The sequence below is a fragment of the Tiliqua scincoides genome, chromosome 1 (genome assembly GCF_035046505.1).
Source record: "Tiliqua scincoides isolate rTilSci1 chromosome 1, rTilSci1.hap2, whole genome shotgun sequence".
Classification (NCBI taxonomy): Eukaryota; Metazoa; Chordata; class Lepidosauria; order Squamata; family Scincidae; genus Tiliqua; species Tiliqua scincoides.
Genome location: NC_089821.1, coordinates 310,092,070 through 310,117,349, shown reverse-complemented (window position 1 = coordinate 310,117,349; position 25,280 = coordinate 310,092,070). Strand labels below are relative to the sequence as shown.

General features: G+C 48.7%; 1 protein-coding gene across 1 annotated transcript in view; it reads right to left on the bottom strand.

Moving 5' to 3' along the window:
- Positions 1-24,679, bottom strand: part of FRMD6 (FERM domain containing 6) — a 68,606-nt gene extending 43,927 nt beyond the window's left edge. Inside the window, exon 1 of the mRNA XM_066640512.1 lies at positions 24,630-24,679. The gene's annotated coding sequence lies outside the window, so the exon portion shown is untranslated. The remainder of the gene's footprint in view (positions 1-24,629) is intronic.
- Positions 24,680-25,280: the final 601 nt, after the last annotated feature.

Sequence of the window (25,280 nt, the reverse complement as noted above, 5' to 3'; positions counted from 1 at the left end):
GGCTTAGGGTCAAGACAGATGTGGCATTGCCAACATTATTTGTCCTGGCCTGGTTACTCTCTCTTGTGTGAACAGCACATCTGAGGTATGATCCATATACAGACAAAAGGGGCAGGGAGAGGTCAGGGGGCATTAACTCTACCCTGTTGCACTCCCCACCTGGACGTTGAAGCCTTGCACATGCTTTTTACGCAAGGTGACACACATTCACTGGAGCCAATGGCACGCACAGGGGCCTGATCGGAATAAGACGGCGGAGGTCAGGAAGGGTCTTTGAGGCAGAAGATATTTCAGGTACAGGGAAAAGTCACCATCCAAAGCTAGGGGCAAGAGCCATCCCAAGGAGCCCACAAAAGGTAAGCGTGCACTGCGCTGAAGAAATGGGGACATTCAAACGCACTGTTTGCAGCACCAATTCAAACACTTGGGAACACAAAAAACTCACATACACACATGACTGTGCACACGAGTTGTGGAACTCTTTGCCACAGGAAGCAGTGATGGCATCTTGCCAGAATGCCTTGAAGAGGGAATTGGACAAATTTCTGGAGGAAAAGTTCATTACGGGTTACAAGTCACAGTAGGTATGTGCAAGCTCTTGGTCTTAGAGGTAGGCTGTCACTGATTGCCTGATGCAGGGGAGGGCACCGGGACGCAGGTTGAGTCTGTTGTCTTGTGTGCTCCCTGGGGCATTTGGTGGGCCACTGTGATATACAGGAGGCTGGACTAGATGGGCCTTTGGCTTGATCCAGCGGGGCTCTTCTTATGTTCTTAAGTTCTTATGAATATGATACAGTTCTCTTGAAACCCTACTACACCTTGTCTCAGAGTTATAGACATCTGAGTTACAGATGGCTATGTTGACACTTTTCTGCTTTTTGTGAAGGCATGATAGTGCTGGGCCAGCAAGCTCCACCTACACACATTCCAGCTCTTCGTATATTCAGCCAGACCTCTTCGTATATTCAGAATGCAGGTTGGTAACTCAGTATTTGAAAACTCTCCAGTATCTAAACATGTTCCCCGGCCTGGCTACCCCTTCGACCTGACAGACTAGCTTTCCACAGGCAGGGTATTTTGATAGACAACCAGGCAACCTTCATTAATTTTCACTGTTTGTGGTTTTACTGTTTTTAAATACTGATTGTTAACCGCCTTGATTTTTTTGGTTGTTCAAATAAGAAGGTGGGCTATAAACATTTTAAAAGAATCTGCATACTAAAGTCCGCCAACTCCCAGGAGGAAAGCTGACACACTTTTTTCTAAGTGGTACAGTCCTCCTCTGCGAGACCTGCTCAAGTTAAGATTAAGATTAAGAACATAAACAGCCCCAAGCTCAAGTTAAGATTAAGAACAAGAGCAGCCCCACTGGACCAGGCCATAGGCCCATCTAGTCCAGCTTCCTGTATCTCACAACGGCCCACCAAATGCCCCAGGGAGCACACCAGATAACAAGAGACCTCATCCTGGTGCCCTCCCTTGCATCTGGCATTCTGGCATAGCCCATTTCTAAAATCAGGACGTTGCACATACACATCATGGCTTGTACCCCGTAATGGATTTTTCCTCCAGAAACTTGTCGAATCCCCTTTTAAAGGCATCCAGGACAGATGCTGTCACCACATCCTGTGGCAAGGAGTTCCACAGACAAACCACACTGAAGTAGTGACTTCAGTGACTAGTAGTGACTTCAGTAGTGACTGCCTGGTTCAGGATTGCCAGCCAGCAAGCACAGTGTTTCATCAGTCTCCAAAGCGGAGTGACTGGCATTTCACCCAGCCGACGGCTACCAGTGTTCTCCCCCTCTTGCCAAGAGAAAGGGAAGCACAGCAGTGCACCAAAAACGGGTTGTGATGGCCACATGTCATGTTTCACTCTGCAAGGCCTGAACCCTCCCCAGAGAGATCTGAGAGTGGCCTGCCCAAAGACTGACCCCTCTTGCCTTCTCAGGACAGCTAAATGCATGTTTCAGCCTCCCAAACTTCCTTAGTGCACAATGGGAACTGCCCATTGAGAGTCTAGTGCTCTGGAAAACCCCAGTCTCCATTAACAAAAAAAAACACCAAACCCAGAAGGTAAGTTCAGACCCCTCATGGCTACTGAAGCTGTACCTGCAAAACTGCATGTGCCAGTTGCTCACCAGGCAGAGCTCAATCATGCCGTCTTGTGCAGGCTGCAGGGGCATTTAGGGCCAAACTAGATGCAGCATGGGAATTCCAGGACTGGAGCTTGAAGTGGCAAAGGAGTGGAGATTAACCCTTTCCTCATCTTGAATCAGCCTCCCAAAGCCATTAGCCAAAGAGAGAAAAATTTAGTCAAATTTAGCCCCCCACCCCATGGCTAACAGCAGGATCAGGGTAGAGGAATTTGGACTGGGGCTGTGGAACAGATGGCAGGGTCAGACTTCCCTCCCTCAACTGCAGCCCTGATTACAACAAACCCCCCCCCCCACTCTCTCTTGGAAAAATCAGTGGGGAGTTCCCAACTGCAGAACTCCCATGTCCCATCTAATTTGGCACCAGGTTATCCTCTTAAGTACCAGCAGTGATTGCCAGTCCAGGGCCAACTGCTTCTTCCGGGCTTCTCCTGCACTGCAGGGGAATTCAGACCTGGGAGACTCTTGACTCCTTGTGCTGCAATGGAAAGGCAGTGGGAACAGACTCAACGCACTGATTACAAAGCAGCTACTTTTCAGCGTTTGTTGGAAGCAAAATCTCATGGTTCCAGAAGGTACATCTGGCTCAAGGTCAGAGGTGTGCCTGAACGGCAGGCTGCAACCAAACTGCACATGAGTTCCAGCAGGTTTAAAATGGCTCCAATTTACGGCGAAATCAGGCAGAGCTGGTTTTGTTTTGTTTTTTTAAGTTATGTCATTTGATGCACTTCTAGCAATGCGTACCCAAGAGGGGGTAAAAAATGCTGGAGTCAGGGAAAATTCTTTGCAGCCATCTGCTTCTCATTCCCACAATGAAATCTTTGATTCTTTTGCAGCACACAGAGAACGGCCAGGATGCCAAGTTCTCACCCTCGGCACTGTACTACATACAAGCAAGCAACTTTGCTGGAAAACTGCCTGTTATCCGACTGCTTAAGAAGGAACCTGCAAGTTTAACACTTATAATTCCATCCAAAAATGGATTTGTCATATCCAAGAAGAAAGTCCTACTTTGATCACCTGCCCTGGGACAGGCAGACGCACAGGATCACCTTTAGGCCCAAAGGTGACTCTCTTTTCCAAGGCCACTATTCCTGCACCAACACAAGTAAAAAGGCCCCCCTCCCCCCTGAAAAGCAATGAGGCTCTGGCAAAGCCTTCTACAGTTCCTCCTGCGTGTCACCAGTGTGTGTCACCAGGGCTTCACCAAAGGTTCTCCTGTTGTTCAGACCAAGGAGAAGAAGATGGTTAGGGAACTCTTTGTCCATCTCTCAGCTCATTGAACCCGTTAGTCAGTGCAAAAGATGACTCTTCTAAAAAACAAGTTCCTGAAAAAGGGTCTGTGAACCTGAGAACACAAACACTAAGAGCAGCAGAAGATGCCAGAACCACCAGACTGAAACCACCAGAACCTGGCTTTGCAGCAAACAGAAGAACACAGAGCAGAGGAACCTGGGTCTCTTCCCAACCCTGATTAGGATACAGGGCATCTCAGGAAGGCAGGCAGGCAGGAACAACCAAGGACGGCTCCCCTACAGCCGGCTAGAATCCCTGTCCCCATAGAGCTTGGGTGGACCAGCTGTTTGGTATAGCGGTGGTGCTGCCAGAATATCAACTCTACCTCTGGAGGAAATGTGTCGACGTGGCCTTTAGCATCCAACGCTCCGCTTTGCTCACATACAAAGCCAGCAGGCAAAATAATGAATGCATCATTTTTAACGCTGCTGATATGAAAGCAGCATCAAAATGCAGACACCTGGGTGGCAAAGGAGATTCAGCGTAAGCCTGTGGAAAATTATTCACACCGGGGCGCACACACACAAAAATCCAAATTTCATACACACTGTAGCTCAGCCATTTTCAACTGGTGTGTTGCCAGTTTGGATTTTGTTTGCCAGGATTACAACAAAATTACAAATTACAGTTTGTTTGCCAGGATTACAACAAACCCTCCCCCCCACTCTCTCTTGGAAAAATCAGTGGGGAGTTCCCAACTGCAGAACTCCCATGTCCCATCCAATTTAAAAACTGCTCGAAAAACTCTTTTGGGTTCTGCGGCTCTGTTTCTGGGGCAACTGTTTATAGTAATGAATTATCTGCCCCTCGGTCTCTGCAGGACAATTTGCGACTACAGACAGTTTCCCTAGAAGCAGAGTCACAGAACCCGGAAGAGTCTCCCGGAAGTGACATCACAAGAGGCTAAGAACATAGAGAAGACCATAGAAGTGTACTGCAAGACAAAAACATTGAAAACTGCTGCTCTGGCTCTATGTGGTTGTTTGTTGATGATGTATGTGCTTAACTACCCTAGAAGAACTTCACGTGGCCCTGGACTCCCTCACCTCTGGCAAGGCACCTGGGAAAGAAAGCATCCCTGCTGAAGTCCTAAAGTGCTGCAAAGATATCATCGCCACTGAGCTGCATGAAATCCTCTGCCTCTGCTGGAGAGAAGGTAGAATACCACAGGACATGAGGGATGCAAACTTCATCACGCTGTACAAGAACAAAGGCAACAGGGGTGACTGCAATAACTACCGCGGCATCTCTCTCCTTAGCGTTGTAGGAAAGCTGTTTGCCCGAGTTGCACTAAAGAGGCTCCAGGTACTTGCAGAGAGCGTCTATCCAGAATCGCAGTGCGGATTCTGAGCTAACAGGTCCACCACTGATATGGTATTCTCCCTTAGACAACTGCAGGAGAAATGCAGGGAACAACGACATCCGCTCTTTATAGCCTTCATAGGTCTCACGAAGGCTTTCAACCTGGTCAGCAGGGACAGCAAGATTCTCCCCAAGATCGGATGTCCACCCAGGCTCCTCAGCATCATCAGGTCTTTCCATGAGGACATGAAGGGCACTGTAGTCTTTGATGGCTCCACATCAAAACCCTTTGACATCTGAAGCGGAATGAGGCAGGGCTGTGTTCTTGCGCCAGCCTGGTTTGGGATTTTCTTCACGGTCCTGCTGAAGCAGCCCTTTGGAACTGCATCTATCGCTGGACAAGATCAAACGGAAAGCTCTTTAACCTCTCCAGACTGAGAGCAAAGTCCAAAGTCCAGCTGAAATGTCTGTGTGACTTCCTCTTTGCCGACGATGCAGCTGTCACCGCCCACTCTGCCAATGATCTCCAGCAGCTCATGAACTGTTTTAGCAAGGCCTGCCAAGACTCTGGATTGACGATCAGCCTGAAGAAAACTCAGGTCATGGTTCAGGATGTGGACTCACTTCCCTGTGCATGAACTGGAGGTTGTCCATGACCTTGTGCACCTTGGCTCAACGATCTCCGACATTCTTTCGATACCAAGCTAAACAGACACATCGGCAAAGCAGCTACCACATTTTCCAGACTCACAAAGAGAGTCTGGTCCAACAAGAAGCATACCAAGATCCAGGTCTACAGAGCTTGCATCCCGAGTACACTTCTGTACTGCAGTGAGTCAGGGACTCTTCACTCACAACAGGAAACTTGAATGCTTTCCACATGCGCTGCCTCCAACGCACCCTCGGCATCACCTGACAGGACAAAGTTCCTAACAACACAGTCCTGGAACGTGCTGGAATCCCTAGCATGTATGCACTGCTGAAACAGAGACACCTGCGTTGGCTCGGTCATGTTGTGAGAATGGATGGTGGCCGGATCCCAAAGGATCTCCTCTATGGAGAACTCGTGCAAGGAAAGCGCCCTACAGGTAGACCACAGCTGCGATACACGGACATCTGCAAGAGGGATCTGAAGGCCTTAGGAGTGGACCTCAACAAGTGGGAAACCCTGGCCTCTGAGCGGCCCGCTTGGAGGCAGGCTGTGCAACATGGCCTTTCCCAGTTTGAAGAGACATTTTGCCAACAGTCTGAGGCTAAGAGGCAAAGAAGGAAGGCCCATAGCCAGGGAGACAGACCAGGGACAGACTGCACTTGCTCCCAGTGTGGAAGGGATTGTCACTCCCAGATTGGCCTTTTCAGCCACACTAGACGCTGATCCAGAACCACCATTCAGAGCGCGATACCACAGTCTTTTGAGACTGAAGGTTGCCAAGGTTTAAGGTTTAAAGTGCTTAACTTCACCCCCTCCAATCCTTTCCTTCCCACTTTCTGCATCGACAAGAACTCTGATCACAGGGAGAATTGCTCCTCACAATCACTCGGATGAAATGTTTCAAGGTGGTACCCATGGCAGAGTGGAGCAGAGCAGGCACAGCACTGGGGTCCTCCGGAGAAGCCCTTGGGTAGTCAATTCCCATTGGAAATGGACAACTGAATTTGGCTGCTGTGCACCCTCCATGACCAGTGAAAATGCTGAGCATTGGCCACGAGAGCCAAGAGAGAACCAGTCTCTGGTTCAGAGACTGAAGACCAGTTGCTGGGGAGGCCTCTTGTCTTCTTGCCCAGCTTGTGGGCTTTGCAGGAGCTTCTGGAAGACTCCTGTTGAAAGCCAGATGCTGCAGAACATGGGCTGTGATCTGACCCAATGAGGCTCTTCTCACATTGTTCTTATTTTCCCACCCAGTAGGCAACATTCAAGAGGCATGGAACTTGTGAGAATTCCAGAGTCACTATGGCAGTGGTGTAGTGGGGAGGGGGACTATCACTGCTGCCCAGAATGGCTGACAGTGAACGGGAGGGGCTGCTTACACAGTGCGTTGTGGCATCTGCTGTACTTAACACAAGAACCAGGGGAGATCCGCTAAAATTGAGTGTTGGGAGAGTTTGGACAGACAAAAGAAAATATTTCTTTACTCAGCATGTGGTTGGTCTGTGGAACTCCTTGCCACAGGATGTGGTGATGGCATCTGCCCTGAATGCCTTTAAAAGGGGATTGGACAAGTTTCTGGAGGAAAAATCCATTACGGGTTACAAGCCATGATGTGTATGTGCAACGTCCTGATTTTAGAAATGGGCTATGCCAGATGCAAGGGAAGGGCACCAGGATGTAGGTCTCTTGTTATCTGGTGTGCTCCCTGGGGCATTTGGTGGGCCGCTGTGAGATACAGGAAGCTGGACTAGATGGGCCTATGGCCGGATCCTGTGGGGCTGTTCTTATGTTCTGAAAACCCTCATTCTTCATGCCTAACAATCCAGTTCAATTGTATCAATCGCCATTGATTTTAATGGGAGAGCTAGTTGTGCCGTTTTACTCTTTTTATTGAACTAGAATGAGATATTCAGGAAATCTACTGCCTCTTAAAAGGTATATCAGGCCAAGTTTAATATAGCATAGAGAAAAGGTCCCCATTTTTCAGACAAAATAAAGTTGCGTATCACCTAAAATATATCTGATAAGTCCAAGTCCTGGAGATCACTCAATCACAGACAGCAAAAGGGGGGAAAAAAGGGATTCATTTAAGGTTCTAGAGACTGGTGTGCAAGCTTGGTGATGTTCCAAAGTCTTGAGGAAAAGCATCTATGCAGCCTCAAACTCTGTCTAACCAAACTCTGGGAAGGTTTCTTTATTCAGCCCAGCATAAAAGCTAGAGTTTCCCCTGCAAGTCCTGGGGCCAGGCACATCAAGCCGACATGCCCCCTATTTTGGATGTGCCCTTGGGTTTTTCCTAGCACACATGCTCAGTTCATGGGAAGCACAGATGGAACCCAATAGGCCAGTCCAGCAGTTTACATGAGGAGCTGCACATTACACATGCCACAGAATTCTCTTTCCAAGCACCAAAGGGTTCCCTGGGAGAGAAGTTGTTGCAGAAAGGATTTTGTGAAGGTTAAAAAGTTTAAATGCCAGAATATTATCCATCTACCCCAATACTGCCCCTCTACTTGCACCTGCACATCAACCCTCCCTGCATATGGAAAGCCAGCATATTAGGAAAAAGGTTAAGTAAAATTACTTATCACCAATATGCTCATTTTCTACATGCAAGAAATGGGTTTCCTACAGAGGTACATTCAGCTGTGATCCTCTACCTGCATTTGGACATTGTACAGTCACAGGCAAGCTGCACTTTTCTACCACAGCCTTTGGCATCTCTAAGACTGCAGAACTAGAGCCTCTGGGCAATTACCAGCAACCCACAAGTCCTCCTTACATGTTCCAAGCCTCTCATTTCAAGATCAATGGATCAAAAGCTCTGCAAGAGATCCAGGAGCTCTGGTTAATACCAAAGAGTTGTAATTAGGCAATTAGGAATTAATGAATCAAAAGAGCTTTGCAGAACAAAAAGAGGCAGATCAAGAAACACAAGAACTAAAAACACCCTTCTTGGGAAAGTCAGAGGCACTTGGAATTTTGCTATGGTAACTTCAACAGAGGTTTGCTGCCTGCCTAAGCATTTTTCCCCATCTAAGGCAAAGTAAAATGGGAAGTGAGATGTTAAAAAGGCATTTATCTCTAGTTACATAGGAAGCTGCTACAGTGGTCCGGCTAGCCCAGGACTGGCAACACGGACTGGCAGTAGCTCTCTAAATCTCTACTGCGGATGAGTGTTTCCCAGACACATCTGGAGACGCCAAGGACCTTCTCTATCCAAAGAGTATAAGAAGAGCCCGGTTGAATCAGGCCAAGGGCCCATCTAGTCCAGCTTCCTGTATCTCACAGTGGCTCACCAAATGCCCCAGGGAGCACACCAGATAACAAGAGACCTGCAAGGCCTCCTGGGAATTGTAGTTAAGAACATAAGAACAGCCCCACTGGATCAGGCCATAGGCCCATCTAGTCCAGCTTCCTGGATCTCACAGCGGCCCACCAAATGCCCCAGGGAGCACACAAGACAACAAGAGACCTGCATCCTGGTGCCCTCCCTTGCAATTGGCATTCTGACAGCCCATTTCTAAAATCAGGAGGTTGCACATACATATCATAGCTTGTAACCCTGATGGAATTTTCCTCCAGAAATTTGTCCAATCCCCTTTTAAAGGTATCCAGGCCCAATGCCATCAGCACATCCTGTGGCAAGGCGTTCCACAGACCAACTACATGCCGAGTAAAGAAATATTTTCTTTTGTCTGCCCTAACTCTCCCAATACTCAGGAGAGGAGGACAAGAGCTCTTCTATCAATGTCCTCCTGCCTGTGGGCTTACCAGAAGCCAGAATGGGGAAGCAGCAGGCTGGACCAGATGGACTCTGGCTGGATCCAAAAGGCATCATTTGTGGGAGCCAATAAGAAGAAATCCACCCAGAGAACAGTGTTCACAGACAGAGAAAAGATCTTCTTGAAACATAGATTTCCCCTCCCCACTACAGACGCTCAAAAATGTTACTAGAGTTGTGCTTTTTTGGGTTCTATTTTTTTGCAGATTTCATTTTTTGACAAAAATGAGAAGTGCAAGAAGCAGTGCTATTTTTTTTTAATTTTGTTATCACTGAAAACCCATCTCTAACCATCACCCAACCCAGAAAAGAATTAGTAGAACACCCTGGAGAGAACAATTTCCACGTTTGTAGCAATTCAGATGAGAACATTCTGTTCAACTGCCTCACCCTTGAATAAGTAAAATTGTCTTATACCGACTCAGGCAGTCGGTCCATCTTGCCAGCAATGCCTTCTCTGCAACTCGCAATGGCACCTGGGATCTCTGGCAAGGATCTCCCCCCAACCCTGCTGCGGGCAAAGCTTCACCTCCAAACAGTTTTTTTATTCTGATTTCCCCCAAAGGCATTCAAGCACACATCTGCTTTCACTTCCGGAAAAGTCAACAGCAAACATCTGGAGAGCCACGTCCCTCCCTCATCCTGAATTACACTGGGAGTGGATGCCATACTTCTGCCTTTGAATCAAGGCTCTGGGGGCTATCCCACAAAAGCTAAAATATGGTTGGAGCCTGCTTTATTAATTGCCTGGGTATGTCCCAAAGATATAGAAAAGAATTCTCTCTCTCTCTCTCTCTCTCTCTCTCACACACACACACACCCCCCAGATGGAAGAATCCTTCTGGAATTTTGCTTCTCTGAGGTCTAAACTAGACAAACCCACCCACAAACCGATGCTTTCATTAGCCCCCCACCCCACAACTAATGCCCACTGCTTGAAGGCCCTGCTCTACCTTTCTACCTTCTCTATGCTGTGCTCCTTTATTCTGCAACCTCACACTTGCCACCATTTTGAAAGTATGTCCATTGGTTAAAAATTAACTAGAAAAATTTAACTTTCTTTAGAGCAGTTTATCACCAGTACAAAATATACCCGAGCAACATGAATGAACTGGCCATATACTGCATGCCCTCCTGAGATGTGGCTGAAAGATGTAAATTTTACCAAGAGAAGGAGAACTGGAGCTTCTGGTTGGGGAGGCAGTGGAGCGGAGGGAAGGAATCTTTCCCACAAGACTCCTAAACACTGTAGCAAAGATTTTCCATTCCTCATCCTCATTAGGAGCCACCTGAAATAACTCGGAAGAGTCTTCGGTGCTCTTTGACCGAGCCTTTGCTCCCCCTTAGCGAGATCCCCTTGTTGTGTCACACAACAAAAGCCATGAGCAATCCAGAGTGCCTGGACGGGACACGCACACAAAGAGAGTTAGGAGAGCTTCGGAGGGTTTCGCAATCTTGAATCCATTGCGAACTGCGCAGATTGATTTTGCAAAAGGAGATGCTGGGCATGTAATTACCACACACTACCCAGAACATTTCCTTCCCTCCATGGAAAAATGTTCGCTTGATCCCGGGGGATTACAGAAGAATCTGGTCAGGACTGCTAGTCAGAGAGACCGCAAGTGCTGATGCAAGGCCAAAGTTGCCTTGTGCTTCCTGTTTCAGACTAAGTTTAGGAACCTTGTTTCCCTGGGACTTGCTGCAACTACAGGCACAAATAGCAGGTCAGCCTCATTCTCATGTGGCATCTTTCAAAGCTGAGCCTCTGCATTCCGTTCCTGAGCTGCTGGCCGTGGGTTGCATCAGAAGCATGAAGCCTCCCCAAAGCTCCTCACACCCCATCCCCTCATTGCCATTCACAACTTCCCCTTTGCTCACAGTGGTGACCACACAGAAGGTCCCAGTGTACAAGCCATGATGTGTATGCACAACCTCCTGATTTTAGAAATGGGCTATGTCAGAAGGCCAGATGCAAGGGAGGGCACCAGGATGAGGTCTCTTGTTATCTGGTGTGCTCCCTGGGGCATTTGGTGGGCCGCTGTGAGATACAGGAAGCTGGACTAGATGGACCTATGGCCTGATCCAGTGGGGCTGTTCTTATGTTCTTAAACTACAATTCCCAGGAAGCCTTGCAGGTCTCTTGTTATCTGGTGTGCTCCCTGGGGCATTTGGTGAGCCGCTGTGAGATACAGGAAGCTGGACTAGATGGGCCTATGGCCTGATCCAGTGGGGCTGTTCTTATGTTCTTAACTAAAATTCCCAGGAAGCCTTGCAGGTCTCTTGTTATCTGGTGTGCTCCCTGGGGCATTTGGTGGGCCGCTGTGAGATACAGGAAGCTGGACTAGATGGGCCTATGGCCTGATCCAGTGGGGCTCTTCTTATGTTCTTATAATCCCCAGCTGCAGGGTTGGAAAAGACCTCTTCAGCCCTAGATGGTGGAAAGCTGCTACCCAACGGGGTGAACAGGTCCTAGGCTTGAGGAGTAGAGGAAGACTGAGTCAGGCTATTGGTCTGTCTAGCTCAGTACTGACTACACAGACTGGCAGCAGCTCTTGGGGTGACCTTCCCAGCCCTACCTCGAAATGCTGCCAGGAACGGACCTTGGGATTGCCTGCTTGCAAAGCATGGCTCTACCACTCAGCCCGCAGGAAGACACCCTTCCTTCTGTCAGTCCCGAGACTCCTGCCAGTCACCTTCACTAGGTGGCCCCCAATTCTGGTACCTGGTACCTTCCCTTACAACACAGTCTCTGGTTGCCCGACAGCATCACAGAGAACGGGTCAGAGGTGGGCTGGGTCCGCAGCAGCCTGCCAGGCAGGGTGCATCGACTTGAAAAACAGCAAATAAGAAAAGTTACACATTACACCTTTGAAGGACACTAGGAGGGCTGACGCTCCAAAGCATCCCAGTGCAGCCTTTGTAAGGGGAGGAGGGAGAGAAGTCGACAGAAGAGACATCTGGGCTGTAAATGTCAGCGGAAAAAGCCACACAGTTATGCGGTGAAAGAATTTGGCTCTGTGTTCCTGGGAACGTTCTTTGAAAAGAATTCATCTGAAGGCGATTGTTTGAAGCAAGGGCTATTTACTCCACGCTCATGCCAAAATGTCCTCATTCCACTTTTGCTTTTTCTGAGAAACAACCATGGCAAAAAAATATAAGCACCACCCAACTTTCCTTGAGTAAAGTCAATGGCCACCCTCTGCTGACCCAGCAATCTCCTTGGGAAGGAGAAGGACAAGCCAAGCAGAAGATGGAGCTGATTGCTTTGCAGGGAAGGGGGGATCCACTCCTGCAGCCTTCGAGCCAGCATCTGGGGCTCCTCCTAGCTCTCTGCCATGGATGCTGGGCTGACTTCCTTCTCCTGAAGCAGAAGCAGAAACAGGTCATCCAAGCACTCACACCGTCCTCTCCACAAGTGATGCAACCTCCCGCTGCAAGGGGGCCCTGCTCCGTCCTCCAAGGCACAAAAATATCACTTAAATGACCAAAATGACCCTTGACCAAAAGGCTCCACACCACACCACAAGGAAAAGCAGCATGAACTACCTTCTGGCAGAGATTTCCTGGAGCCACCAGGCAGACATCTGTTACCAGCCCTTCTGCCCTCTGCTTGGGCACAGTGGGAAAAAGACCCCACACGACACCACCACCACAATCCCCAAAGCAAGCAAGGAGAGGCTTCATTGTGGATTCTCACCAGCCTGTGATGAGCACGGCTGGAATATGGGAGAAGGGCAGCAGGGAGCAGTCTTCTTCTCTCCCTTGGGGGGGGGGGTTTACTGCTTATAACCCCTTGGAAAAGTCCAGCACACACAACTCAGACGAAGCTGCAGGCAGCCTCTACACCACAACCCTGTGTGTATACACTCAACAGTAAGTCCCAGTGTGTTCAGTGGTGCTTTCTCCCAGGTCGGTAAGTACTGTTCAAGTTTTCACCCTAATTCAGTCAGACCTAGGACTGTTCGGTTTTGTCCTCTCCTCAGCATCCTGAATCACACAAAAGTTTGCAACAAAACTGAAACTTTCTCTCCAGTTCCCTCATGTGGCCTCTCTCTTCCTGAGGCCTTCTAGACCAGGGGTGTCCAAAGTTTTTGGAAGGAGGGCCACATCAGCTCTCTGACACTGTGTCGGAGGCCGGGGGGGGGGGAAGAATTAATCTACATTTAAAATTTGAATAAATTTACATAAGTTTACATAAATGAATATATTAAAGGTGAACTTGTATGAATGAATGAAGGTCTTGCAATAGCTCAAGGCCTATAAAAGGCCTTGCACAAAGCAAGGCCAGCCTTTCCTTCACTGCCACTGCTGCATCACAGATGTGAAAGAGAAAGCAGTGGAGGGAGCTCTCATCCCACATAAGAACATAAGAACAGCCCCACTGGATCAGGCCATAGGCCCATCTAGTCCAGCTTAGGCCCATCATAGGCCCATCTAGTCCATCACAGCCCCCCAGTGATTCTTCTCCTCCGCACGGTTAAATTACCACTTGCCAACTTGCTGATCAACCATCTGGTCCTACCTCTCAGACCAGATAACAGCACAGGTGACAGCACAACACCTGTTGGGGTCAATACTGTCCTCATCACAGACATAGTAGATTCCAGAGGCTCCAGCACTTTCTATACATTAAGAGAGGCACTCTGAACATGACCAGAGGTATTTGAACATGACCAAAGCAGTATAAGAACATAAGAACAGCCCCACTGGATCAGGCCATAGACCCATCTAGTCCAGCTTCCTGTATCTCACAGCGGCCCACCAAATGCCCCAGGGAGCATACCAGATAACAAGAGACCTGCTTCCTGGTGCCCTCCCTTGCACTGGCATTCTGACATAGCCCACTTCTAAAATCAGGAGGTTGCACATACACATCATGGCTTGTAACCCGTAATGGATTTTTCCTCCAGAAACTTGTCCAATCCCTTTTTAAAGGCATCCAGGCCAGATGCCATCACCACATCCTGCGGCAGGGAGTTCCACAGACCGACCACACGCTGAGTAAAGAAATTTTTTTTTTGTCTGTCCTAACCCTCCCAACACTCAATTTTAGTGGATGTCCCCTGATTCTGGTGTTATGTGAGTGTAAAGAGCATCTCCCTATCCACTCTGTCCATCCCCTGCATAATTTTGTATGTCTCAGTCATGTCCCTCCTGAGGCGCCTCTTTTCTAGGCTGAAGAGGCCCAAACACCGTAGCCTTTCCTCATAAGGAAGGTGCCCCAGCCCAGTAGTAATAATAATAATAATAATAATAATAATAATAATAATAATAATAATAATAATAATAATAATAATAATAATAATAATAATAATAATAGGTATTTATATACCGCCTTTCTTGGTCTTTATTCAAGACTTTATTCAAGGCGGTTTACATAGGCAGGCTTTTATTAAATCCCTATTAAATAGGGATTTTTACAATTTCAAATAATAATAAAATAATAATAAAACTTTATTTTTATCCCGCCCTTCTCCCTAACGGGACCCAGGTTCTTTCTTTCAAGAACGACTACAATCAAGGTGTTTCATTCCAATCTGGCTTCACATTCTGGCCTCCATCTCCCACGCTCAGAGCAGATGGAATTGCTCGGCTTCAGCTTGTCAGCTGCTCCAAGGTCGCACGGTGCCGGTGGCCTCGAACTGGCGACCTTGTGGATGTTATCTTCAGGCAGACGGAGGCTCTACCCTCTAGACCAGACCTCCTGCCCTAAGTAATCATCTTAGTCGCTCTCTTTTGCACCTTTTCCATCTCCACTATGTCCTTTTTGAGATGTGGCGACCAGAACTGGACACAATACTCCACTATATACTCCACTATAATTTCTGAAAATAAGAAAAGGTAGTAAATCCTATACAGGATGTTCCCTGATGTACAGAGGTTGGCATGTCACTCTATTCTGGGTTAGAAGCATAATTCAGAACAAATGATTTTGAATGAAACCCTTGAAGGTAGAAGATCTTGACCTGCCCACAAAACAAGGTCTCAAAAGGGTCAAGATTTGAGGTAGGAAGGAATAACTGGGGCTGCTGTTTATATATAAAGGCCAGATGGAAAGTTTTTGAGCAGGAACAGAACGTTTGTCGAAAGATGAAGCTCCCTTATTCAGAGTCAGCCCATGACGAGTAGTACATGACAGGCTGTGGCTCTCCAGGGTCTCAGGCAGGGGTCTTCCCCAGCTCTCCCAAGAGATGCTGCCAGGGACAGACCCTGTATATACAAAACATGCACCTTACCCCAGCCCCATCCTCTGAACTGTTGAGAACATTCTCTTGCTTGCAGGAAGACTGGCAATGGTGGAGGACAAGAGGTTGGTCCTGGATGCATTTGTGTCTTTTGCAGTAAGTTTCAATTTAATGCAAATTCTGACTCCTGCATCGGACTCCTGCCTCCCACAAGAACCAGGCCTGCAGATCCTACAAATCTACAGCAGCTCTATACCTGTGCAAGTGTCCCAGATCCTCTCCCCAAAGAATCTTGGGAACTGTAGCTTGGCAGGATGCCGAAACCTCTCTGCAGATCCTTTTGCCTCGTTCACATAAATGCAAGTGTCTGAGTAGCCAGGGGAAGTCTGCGCTGTAGGTACTCCCCTCGAGGGGCAAGTTTTTCCATCGGAATTGCAGGGTCCACTCCAAGAGGGCACAGAATTTGATTTCTTTGCCTGAGAACGTGCCATGTCGCAAACCCTCTCATGTTCTGCGTGCCCACAGCAGTGCAATGAGGTAACGGGACACTTAAGCAACAAACGCAATTAATTGGAAGACATTTGCCAGCTAGAAAAGATGGTTGATCTGGACTCCAAGAGGGGAGAAAAACATTAAATGGAATGACTCAAGTTTCCCGGGAATCTTTTTTTTTTTTTTTTTTTTGCTGAAAAGTTCATTTTACTCCAGCTGGCCAGAAGAACCCCACCTTCCAGCCAAACTCGTATGGTTGCCCAGGCAACTGTTCACATACACTATCCTTGTAATGTGGTTTTTGTAAGGAGGTATAACTTGTTCCAGAGGGTCCTCAGTCACCAAGCAGGGCTGCACGCTGAGCCTCATCTCTGCGGTCATGAGAGTTATGAAAGACCACCACATGGGACAAGGGGGGGCAGCAGATGCAGAGTCCTCTTCTCCCAAGAGCAAGGGCAGACGTACAGCAAAACATTTCAGCACCCTGCGGCCCCCACCCCATAATGCATGATTAACATTATGCACCTCCAGGTTTTCCCAACCTTGCAAGCAGGAGCTAATGAAAGGGCAGGGAAATTCGGCATGGGAGGAGGCTGTACTATGCATTTTCACTTACTCTACATATTACACAGGCAAAAGAGAGACGGAGGGGGGCTCCTGTTTAAAAATCCCCCACATGTGTCTCAGAACTTTCCATTCTACCTTCAGTCATCACACAACCAGTCCCACCCACCAGAGATTCTGAGATAGTGAATTCTATCAAGCAATTCTGCACTGTGCAAAGTACTTCCTTCCATACCAAATCTGTGCTGGTCAATTTCACTGAGTGACTCACAGGTCTAGCCCTAAGAGTGGGAGAAAGACCTACCTCTCCAGGAGGTATCATATCATGTCTCCTGGCTTCTATCCTGACACCTGGCTTCTCTGATGACCTGCAAGCAATAGACGATGCACGCAAAACAGCTGTCATCGACATGGAGCTGAGCAGACTGCAGATGGACATCGTCGCCCTTCAAGAGACAAGGCTGCCAGATTCCGGATCGGTCAAGGAGCGAAATTTCTCATTCTTCTGGCAGGGAAAACCACCAAACGAAACCAGGGAACATGGTGTTGGCTTTGCGGTCAGAAATACCCTGCTGAAATCCATCATCCCACCTACTGTGGGAAGTGAAAGAATTTTGTCCCTGCAGCTCCAGTCATCAGCAGGACCTGTCACTCTCATCAGTGCTTATGCACCGACTCTGTCGTCTCCAGCAGAAGCCAAAGACAAATTTTATGATGAGACACTTGGCCAACAGTCTGAGGCAAAGAGGCAAAGAAGGAAGGCCCGTAGCCAGGGAGACAGACCAGGGACAGACTGCACTTGCTCCCGGTGTGGAAGGGATTGTCACTCCCGGATTGGCCTTTTCAGCCACACTAGACACTGTTCCAGAACCACCTTTCAGAGTGCGATACCAGAGTCTTTCGAGACTGAAGGTTGCCAACTAACTATCATGTCTCCCTTTGAGATGCCTTTTTCTCTTCTAAACTGGAGTGCCATTGCATTAGGCTGTTCTTGTAACAAACTGCAACATCCTTTCTGAAATGGGGCAAAGTACTCACTGCAAACTCTCTTGCTCTGTTCAAACTGCAGAGGCTGTTCCACAAGTATGAGTGCTGCTCTCAGTCAGGAAAGCTTTGCCATCTATGAATATGTGTCTTACATCTGCTTACATCTCCCTCCTGCCCAGCCCTCTCTGTCACCTCTGCTCCTGAATCCTTTCATTCAGAGTCCTACCAAGCCAGTGTCCCTTTGGCTCTTCTTGATAGCACTGGCTTCTGTGGTCTTCTCCCTTGTTTACATCCTGTTGCCACAAGAGTCAGACAACTGGGGCCTCCCCTGATCCAGCCTTCCCAGACGGCCTTCCCGTCTCTCTGCTGGACTTGACCCAACTGAAACCAAACATACACTGAGCTCTGTGCCATGCAAGTTGTGTTCTCCCATCCAATGGCATTCAAATCCATTCTGGGACATTTAATCCAAACAATGAAGGAGATTTAAAGCCTTCTGGTCTGAAGGATGCAGCAGGGATGACATTGCTGGACATCTTACCTGTGACCGGCTGCACTGGGGTCTACCCCAAGAGATGGAATTCATTGATATTTTTCCTTCCCTCTGTTTTGCCTTGTCAAAATTTAGGTTGTAAGCTCCTTGGGGCAGGGACCTGTCCACTTTCAATTATTAAACTTTAAGCATTCTGCACCCTAATACTTCTATTCCCCTTCTATCAGCTGGTCTTTTTGAGATCAAGGGTGCACCTGCAAAAATGCACTTAAATCAGAACAGGGGTAAGTCACAAGCCCCTCGGAAGGCACACATATCCCCCAGATTCTGCTAGTCCATACAGGGTAGTAGTGATTATCACAGAAGAGAAGACTCATTGATGCACCAGAACCACCAAGCTAGCTCTCAAGCTGCACCTCAGGAAGCACGACTTCAGCGTTTGTCCCTGTCATATGCACAATTCCAGCAGAATCTAGAATTCATTACGTGGGCACGTGCTTCCTTGTTTGTGGGAAGGGGAGGTGCCAAAGAAAGGGTCAGAACTGACACACAACAGCGCAACCAATGCAACATCACCCTAGAATTTAAGCTAGATATTCATTCCCACCCAGAACAAGGCCTAAGTATGCCTCTCTCACCCAGCCCAGTTCCTCTCATCGTGGCAACTGGCAGCTTCCCAGGGCTAGGGCCTGCCTCTTGCTCACAGCTCATGCTCTCCAGCTCCTTGGCACCAGTGCGCACTCCCACTTCCCTGAATGGTGGGTCATTTCAGGGAAAAACCTTAGTCCTTTTTGAGGACAGAGCACTGAAAACTTACGGAAAGTGCTATGCAAATACAATGCATTTAATCATAATATTAAAACTCCAGTGGCTCTCCCCTTCCAAACATTGTGAGTGAGATCTTGATGCCAAGAAGCCATCTTATAACAATTCACCCCCATAAACCCGTAATGCTTACATTAATACAGTACATTAACAGCACACCATAAGAAGCAAGACACCCCAGACACGACAACACTTGTGATCAAGACACTATCCTCAAGACACCTGCAGAAATTTCAGTGGAACTCTGCTTGGAGTGTCAGGATTGCAGTTAGAAGCCAGCCAAGTGCCATAAACAAGACTGCTGTTTTTCCTGCAAGGGACTCAACGCCACAGTTCTTAAATAACCCTCACTTAATTATTTAAGGCCCATTTTAATGTCCACACGCTCCAAGCTACATTATGGGCGGCTGTATTTTTTTCAGTCACAAATCACACCGCCAGACAGCAGCTTCAGACTGTACATTTATGCATTGAACTTTACAGCTCATGGCTACAAACATTTCACAAGCTGCCTCTTCCCAGAAGAGGATACAGAACCCGTTTAGCATCCAAAACAGGGTTTTCTCGGCCTTATCATTTGTAGACTCCATCCAGTTTTTAGCACATTTGGAAAATAAAAAAAGGGGGGGAGGAAGGAGTTGAGATCATCTGAAATTTGGAATTCACATGCATTTCTACATCTGGTCTGAATTACGCTTTTCATAGAGCTGCCTTCCATATAATAGGATAATTGCTTACAGATTTGGGTTTTTTTTCCATCTTCAACGCACTCGCTCAAAAACATGAGTTTTAAGGGAAACGAGAAAACATACAAACACAGCCCAGAATCCTCTTGCAAATGGATATCAAAAAGAGAAAAGGCAATATGAATCACAGGAGGACATTATCCTGTAACATGAAGCTGAATGAAGAGAAAGATCCATTTTAAGGACATTCTCCTGAAGTCAAAGTCTCCTGTTGTCTCCTGGACAGACAACACACAAACCACAACGATTTCTCCACTCAGAGGACAGCTTATTTTGCACACTGATCAAAACTAAGAGGGGAAAAAACCAACACAGGCCTAGTAATGTAGTCAGGAGGCTGCGTTTTTTGCAAGATGGAAGCAGGGAAAGCTTTTTCTGCAATGAAATCCATGTGCGGGGAACTCGGCTCACAAAGTTCCAACATGAAACACATGAACATTCTTGTGCTGCAATGGAAGAGCTTTTCCACTCAATCCACTACAGAGCTGCGGAAGTGTTACAGCAAAATCCTGGATGCTTCCTCTGCGAAGCCCTCCCAGCTCTTGTGAGCATCTGTAGCATCTAACCTACAAGTCAATTAAAACACACACATCTTATTTCCAGGTCTTGAGCATTTGGTTGGCAGGCTTTGGATGAAGTTTCCTGCTGGTAAAATAACTAGTTATTAACCATTCTCCACAGGAAACTTTCCTTTCTATTAATCTTCATCAAGGGCCCTTTTTATCATGGGGCCCTTTTACGCTTTTATATTTATTAAACCAATCAACCTGCAGTCCTCAATTATGCTGGCTTTAGTAAAGTCCCACTGAAGTCTACTATAGAAATGGAAACAGTTTCAGAATCTTAGGGCTCACTCATAAGAGTTACATTTCAGTTTATGTAAGACGAAGTTTGGAACACAGCACCATGTAGTATACAGAGATGTGCAAGTAGGTGGGAAGGCAGGTGAGGCAGAGCCTCCCCATGGAGCGCCACTGCGTGCGAGGTGTGCACATGCTTGCACACCTCATACATAGTGGCACTTTTCAAAGGACTCCGGTGGGGAGGCTCTGCCTCACCTGCCTTCCCACCCACCGCATGTCCCTGGTAGTACATGTATATCCCTGCTAACTGGGTAAGAGTCCCTTTTTCAAGTGGGTGCTCTCTTTAATTTAGCAGGGGGAGAGTAACTGGCCCTCCTCACCCCAGCAGTGTCTGTTCTAGTGGTTGTCTGCTGGTGTTGCATCTTATTAGATTGTGAGCCCTTTTGGGACAGGGAGCCATTTAGTTATCTTTGTTTATAAACCGCTTTGTGAACTTTTTGTTGAAAAGTGGTATATAAAACTGTTATCATCATCATCAATAATAGTAATAATAGTATCCAATGACAGTAGCCCATTCTCCCACTGAGAAAACCATCAGTGACAGTGATGTAAGTAGCCACAGCACCAATTCCTCTCAGACCTATGTGCACAGTGAAAATACAAGACACCTAGCAGGGGCGGGGTAGGAGGATTGAGTGCTCTAAAAAGAATTATTTAAAAATTATGAAATTGAATGCACCCAAACAACTCCACTGCCTTAAAAAAGTGTTGGGGGGGGGGGGAAGTAGAGAAATGTGTTGTTTGTAATGATCAAGGTACTAAGAGCAAGATACTTTCTCAAAAGATGAGAAGACTATCTGCATAGATAAGATTAGTACAAACTGGTGTTTATGTGAGCTCTTAAAGGCACAATCCCTTGGGAAATGAATGGGAGCAGGAGAACATCCCAGCAGATTGCATACAAAGTCTTCTTAGAATACATCACCCTATTCACCTTTGTAAATCCAAAGAGGGTTGTTTCCCTGCACTGTCTTGAGGTTCATGGACTACTTGTGGTTTCAGATTTCTCCACCAGCATCTTTGCAGGTTGGCTTTTATTTTATCACCTGCTGCAAGAACAAACACAGCAGCATATGTTGGCAACCTTCAGTCTCGAAAGACTCTGGTATCGCGCTCTGAATGGTGGATCTGGAACAGCGTCTAGTGTGGCTGAAAAGGCCGATTCGGGAGTGACAATCTCTTCCACACCGGGAGCAAGTGCAGTAACTTGCTTGTAACACAGCAGCAACACAGGTAGATTGCAAGAAGCAACCGGAAGGATTTGTAGGCCCCAGAAGAAAACAGCAAGGCTTCCTCCCGTTGGCACTAAGCCCATCAATGCCTTTGAGAAGGACAGGTGCTGCAGGTACATCACTTGCGCCACACTTCTACGAGTTCTCCACTTCTCCTCCTTCTCGTATTAAGGAGCACAGCTGGACATACAAAGTTGCCCTAGTAGATTACACCACTGGACCATCTCCTCAGAATGACAGTCGTTCTCCAAGGTCTCTGGGAGAGGTCTTTCCTGGCCCTCGCACTGAAGATCCTTTGGGGTAGCAACACAGAGACTGAATCTGGGACCTGCAAGGCAGGTGCTTTAGCAATGAGGGATGCCCTCTTGGCCAATAAGGTTGCTTACCTGTGTTTTCACATGAAAATTGGGGTAGTATCCCCAGTATACCCCAATTCAAGATGCAGCACCTCTGAACAAGGTAAAAGCCATTGACAGAACTATCACACACAAGCATGAACTTTGTCTTTCATGCCTTGACAGAGGTTTGGGAAGTTCGCAAAAATCAAAATAGTGGATTGTGCCAGTGGCAAATTTATATCCTGCTCTATCTCCCTCCTGGGCATTCAAAGCGGTGAATCACAATCAGAAGCAAACTGGTGTGAAATATCATTCCCCATTTATGCTCTGATGTAAACCTGAAAATCTTTTTGTTCTGGCAGGTCTGCTGGACTCGATTTGTTCTGCAAATCAACGAAGTGCCTCTCATGCACCTCAGCAGCCAAAACTGCTGACCCTCCCACAACTGGACACTTGGCTCAATCTTGCAGGCACACACAGGCATCACAGGAGCTACGAAAGGATCCAAGTTGGTTCAGGCCCCTGTGCAAGAGACTTTCTTGGGCCCTCTTGCCCCCAGGATCTCCAAGGGGGCAAGGGACTTGCAGCACCTATCCTCATGACAGCCCACTCTTGGCTTCCCTACACGCATTCACCCTGCTGTTCTTCTAAGCACCTGGAAAGCAGCTTGATGGGGGATTAGGGATTGCACCAGGTCTAACAGCCAGCCAGGTTGGTCCTCCAAACACCATAAGAACATCAGAACAGCCCCGCTGGATCGGGCCAAAGGCCCATCTAGTCCAGTTTCCTGTATCTCACAGTGGCCCACCAAATGCCCTGAGAAACCATCGGACCCCAACAGGATGGCTGAAGCCGTAAGGAAGGTTAGTCACAGGGAAGACAGCACTGCCCATAAGCAACCAGGGAAGCAAACACTACTGGAGCCACATCACAGAGACAAATTTCAGCGCAGCACAGTTGAAAAGAGAACAGTATACTGTATTGGGAAGCCCAACGTATATGGAACTTGCACACAAAGGTATTATACTACAAAGGAGAAAGAGCACTTCACTGGCCATTACAGAAGCCCGGCTACTGCTTCCAAGGAGTCAAAGACATTAAAGTTAACATGTGGGTCTCTCAGAAAAAAAATAATATTGCATTTCTTGTTTAATATTTTTAAGTGGTTGGCAACCTTCAGTCTTGAAAGACTATGGTATAAGCCTACAGCACCCAGAATTCCCAGGCAGTCTCCTATCCAAGTACTAACCAGGCCCGACCCTGCTTAGCTTCTGAGAGCAGACAAGATCAGGCACATGCAGGGTAACTGCATTTTTAAGTACGCTCACCACTTCGAGAAAATTTTAAAAGCCATTTACACATGCATATAATAAAGCAACCCTGTAAGGTAGAACAGTTCATTGCCCATATTGCAGAGGCTCTACGGCAGAGGCAAGATTAGAGAAGAAACCTCCATTATCCAAACCTCTGGACCTGAATTAAACTCTCTTTCCACCTATACTGACATCTGGAACCCACAAACCTAAACCTCTGATCAATCAAAGGCCAGATATGCAGTTATGCCCACTTCTCAGCCATTCCGGACTCTATCCTGTCATCAACTGGTTGACTGCCAAAACCTAAATGGGCTCCAGGAGGATGCACAAAAGCCCTATCTAATGGGAGGCCTTTTGCAGGAAAAACTTTAACTGACCAGATTGGACCACAGCACTGCCCAATGAAACAGCCAGAGCCCTGATGGACATCATCCATCTCCCTAATCAGGTGGATGACAAGGTGTCATCTAGTCACCCTGGTGAAAAGTCCACAGGGGAAAGGGCTGATGTTTTCTACGAGACCAGGGTCATGTGGTGAGTGGGGAGGCAGGTGAGGCAGAGCCTCCCCACTGGAATCCTTCAAAAAGCACAGCCGCCCCCATGTGCGGTGCTCAAGCACACTCAACCCATGTGCATCACACAGTGGTGGTTGTGCTTTCTGAAGGATTCCAGTGGGGAGGCTCTGCCTCATGTCACACGTGTTTCAAAGGACTCCAGTGGAGAGGCTCTGCCTCACCTGCCTTCCCACCCACTGCATGCCCCTGTACCAGACTGAGGGAGAAGGAGAAGGGGGCATATATGCAGTGTCCGTCCATCCGTCCGTCCCCCCGCGACTTGTTGGGAGTCTGGCCTCACAAACGGTCAGCCACAAAACTGACTTTCAACACACGCGGAAGTCTGACACCGAGTGCCTCTGGGCATGTACAGAGTGTCGCCGCTAGGAAGCACTGGGAGCGAAGCTGGCGAGGCACCTGGCCCCGCGGACCTCCAAGGAAGTCCGTGCCAGGGCCGCCCCGCAGGGACCCCCCACCCCCGAGCGGGTCTGCCCGGCCCCGGCTGCCCGCGGGAAGCAGCGAGGTGCGGCCGAGAGACGGGCACACGGACAGCCTGGCCCAGAGATCCCGGCCAGGCGGTGGAAGGGGCTCCCTGCCTCCAGTTCTGCCCCCCTGGCGCTCGCCCACCGGCTGGACCCCCAACTCTGCCCCGGAGCCCAGCCGCTGCCCCCACCCCCCAGGAAGGAGATCTCCCGCAGCCCCCCAAGGAGACTCGCCCCCCGGGGCTGCACAGCCCCCAGCCAGCCTGGGGGAGCTGCCCGGCTGCAGCCCCGAACTTTCTCACCACGAGGACCTGCTCCGCAGGAGCCCCGGCGGCGGAGGGCTCGGCCGGGCGGCGCGGCTCTTACCGGACGGGCTCCCGAGGCGCCTTCGCCTTCCTTTCCTGCGCCGGCCGCTGCCTCCGCTCCGCGCTCCTCCCCTCGCTCGGCTCTGCCCCGGCTGGAGCCGCGCTCGCAGCACATGGAAGCCGCCAGCCGGGACCGTACCAAGCGCCGCCGGCGGGGGACGCCCCACGCCGCGCCTCCTCGTCCCGGCGCCCGCAGGGCACGCAGCGCGCCGCCCGCCCGGGTCCAGCCGCGCTGGCTGGCTGGCTGGCTGGCTGGGCCAGGGGGAGGACGAGCGCCCCCTCCCTCCGTAGTACGGCCCCTCCCGCTCCCTGCCTCCGCTCCCACCGGCTGGAGGGAAAGGCACTCTGCACGTGCTCAGAGGCACCCTCCTCCTGCTCACCTTCTGGGAGGGAACAAAGGGACAGAGGGGACTGTCAGCCCGGGCAGGAAACCCGTTTCATGAGGGCCCATCCCAGGGCTGGCCAGCAGGTAGGCGCAGCTGGCCAGCAGGCAGATGGAGAGCCCAAGCCTTGCATGTCTACTCAGAAGTAGGTCCCATTAGAGTCAATGGGGCTTACTCCCAGGTAAGTGTGGAGTGGATGGAGGCCAGAGCATGCTGTTGGATCACTTACACCCAGTGCTGACCCGCACAGTGGAGCTTACTTCCGAGGA